The sequence below is a fragment of the Theropithecus gelada genome, chromosome 10 (assembly GCF_003255815.1).
Source record: "Theropithecus gelada isolate Dixy chromosome 10, Tgel_1.0, whole genome shotgun sequence".
Lineage (NCBI taxonomy): Eukaryota > Metazoa > Chordata > Mammalia > Primates > Cercopithecidae > Theropithecus > Theropithecus gelada.
Genome location: NC_037678.1, coordinates 61,020,491 through 61,023,885, shown reverse-complemented (window position 1 = coordinate 61,023,885; position 3,395 = coordinate 61,020,491).

The window sequence follows — 3,395 nt, the reverse complement described above, 5'->3', positions numbered from 1 at the left end:
GTACAGGACCAGGCCTTAACCCTCCCAGCCCTCTCTATGGTCTAATGGGCATGAGGCCAGGCCTCCTCATGACCATAAGACTCAAACCTTTGTTCCAGCTTCACTCCTATCAGTCTGCCCCTCCTACACCAATCCAGGCATGCAGAAGGCAAATCAGCTGAGTCACTCTCGGGCCGGGAGTCCTGCAGCATCACAACAGAAATCAACAGAGCAGGAGGAAATTGGCTTATTTCACAGAGAGGCACTTGGAGCAGCCAGGCAGCCCAAAGCCCCTGGGAAGCCAGGCAAAGGACCACCTAGGTCATAACTGCATCCTCTCAGCTGTTGTCACTCTTTAGAGAAATGTGTTTTCAGGACCCAGTCCTCAGACCCATTCACACCTGAGCCAACTCCATCAAAAGAGAGGGCAGGTGGGACCCTACCAGGCTATGGGGTCTCAAAGGTGAGCTGCTGGACCAAGGGATGGAGGACAAGTAAGACTGTGTGTCCTAAACTCTAGGGGAAGGATGTTTGAAGGTTGTTGCTGAGTTAGTCTTTAGAAACTCACTGACACTCACCTTGGCCAGCTCCAAAGATTACTGAGACATAATTCCTGCCCCAGATGGTTCATAGTCTAGCAAAAGAGGATGTTAAAACTTTCTAGGTTGGGATCTTGTAGAGGAAAGAAAATACAAGTAGAGACAGAGAAGTACAAACAAAGCCCCCTGGTGTGGAGTGTAGTTGAAGGAAGAGTGCATTGGCCAGAAAGTTGGAAGAGCTGATTTCATTTTTTGAAATATGTATTGAGAAGTTCAGATAGTTGCGGCATGATGGGAGTGGAAGGAGATGAGGCTGGAGAGGTAGGTTACAAGAGGGGACTTTGTTTGGAAGACCAGGTGTCTACAGTGGAACATTCACTGAGTTAAGGAACACAGAGTGAACAAGAAGACATGTGAGTGAAGATGACATGCTTAGGTTTGCACAAGTTGAGTCTGAAATGCTGGACTAGAGTGGGCTCCATTCACTCTGTGTGTTTGCCACATCCTTAGCCTTTCTGAGGAAAGTGTCTCTAGACCTATAGTCCTCGTACAGGACTCTCTATGAATAGTAATCAACAGATCTAATCACATCCTTGTTTGGGAAGTTTGGATCTAAGAGATAAACTTAAACAGCAGAATGGCCTGGAAGTTGAGAGAAATGCAGAAAAAGGGATCACACCTGTAATCCCAGCACTTTGGGTGGCTGAGGTGGGAGAATTGCTTGAGTTCAAGATTATCCTTAGCAACACAGTGAGACCCTGTCTCTACAAAAAATTATTTTAAAAAAAGAGCTGGATGTGGTGGTGTATACCTGTAGTTCTAGCTACTTGGGAGGCTGAGGCAGGAAGATTGCTTGAGCCCAGGAGTTTGAGGCTGCAGTGAGTTATAATCATGCCACTGAACTCCAGCCTGGGTGACAGACTGAGACCCTGTCTCCAAAAAAAAAAAAAAAAAAAAAAAAAAAAAAGCAGCAACAGCAGTAGCTATGGGGTTTTTCTTGTGCTGTTCTCGTGATAGTGAATAAGTCTCATGAGATCTGATGGTTTTATAAAGGGCACCTCCCCTGCACATACTCTCTTGCCTGCTGCCTCCTAAGACATTCCTTTGTTCTTCCTTTGCTCTCTGCCATGATCATGAGGCCTCCCCAGTCATGTGGAACTGAGTCCATTAAACCTCTTTCCTTTATAAATTACCCAGTCTTGGGGATGTCCTTATAGCAGCATGAGAACAGAATAATACAGATACTTAGAAGCCAAAAATAGTAAATATCCTATTCTGAGATCAGTTAGGTCTCCCTCTAGCCTAGGTCAGTAAAATCCTTCACATTATTCAATCCAGCACAACCAGAGGCCAGAACCTCAGAGAAAGAAAGAGTGTGCATTTGTTTGGGCTTATTCTCTGGGCTCATATTTCTTTCGGAGGCTTGGGGAGAAGGGATGGGCAGTAGTGGCTGTGGCAGGACAGGTTTCAGGTCTCGGGAATTTTGGGCATCCTCCAAATTCCATTATCCCCAACAAGACTCAACTCATCATAGTTGGCAACCAACCCTGGCCAAGAGAGCTCCAAGTTGAGAACTGAAGGGTGAGTAGCTGATAGGCAAGTTGGGGGAGGTGGTTAGAATATTCTAGGATATGCGAAGGCTTGGTGCATTTGGGTAACTGAAATTGATTCCATATGGCTGGGAAGGTGAGCACAGGAAATACTGGGATGCCATGAGCTAGAGAGGAAGGTGTCTTAGGGAGTTTGGATTTTGTGCTGAGGACAGAGGGATGCCATTGATGTGTTTTAATCTGGGGACAGACATGAGAATATCTGTGCTTTAGGAGCCATAACTGGCTTCTGTAAGAATATTAGTTCCATGAGGATGAGGGCTTTGTTTTGCTCACTACTGTATCCCTAGCACCTAACACTCCATAGGTACTCAGCAAACAACTGAGAAGTGAATGAATGGATAACTGCTGTGTAGAAAATGTGTCCAGAATAACCAGTGAGGAGGTGACTATGTAGTCCAAATATTAAATCACAGGTGACCTGGCTGTGGGGATGAAGAGAAGTGCACAGATTCATGGCATGTTTGGGAGGTAGAATAAATTAGATGCTGGTAGGGGCATAGTGATGCTGATGGTGGGGAGTGTGGTATCAAGGATGAGATCCTGGTTTCTAACATAACAACTGAATAGCTGGAGGTACCATTACCTGAGATACAGATGACTGGAGGGGTAGGTCAACGGTAGAGAGTAACAAATTCATGTGCCAACACATTTAGCTTTACGTGTCCATGGAACATCCAAGTGGAGGCTTCAGCTGTTGCCAGTCTTTACCCTGGAGAAACACACCTAGACCCAGATGGATCACAGGTGGAGCTTTAGCCTCCCCTCTGGAGAGCAATGCCAGGGTCTGTGCCAGCAGGGGCACCTGAGCCCAGTGTGCTGGGACCCAACCCAGTCTCTGTTCTTGACTCTGCCATTCAATATCTGTGCAGTAAGCATTATCGAGGGCCTACTCTGTGCCCTCTCCTGACATCGTCCACTCCCCATCCCATTCCTAGACTTACCATTTTATTACTACCGTAGGGAGGACAGCCAGCACTGCTTTGATGGGGACTGAGCCTAAACACTGCACCAGAACTGCTTTCTCAGAATTACATAAGCTAGGACAGAATGCAGGAGCCTCGATTTCAGACAGCACAGACTGACAAAATGGAGTGCTCGGATCATGCTTGTCTTGCTTGTGTAGTTAAAATAGCAAAACTAAACTAAAACAAATCGCCTAACAAAAGTGTTTATTTATACACATTCTAACACCTTAGATAAGAAAAAGAATCCTGTTTTATCATTGCACTATTGTCACGTCACTGTATCACTCCCCCTTCTCTGG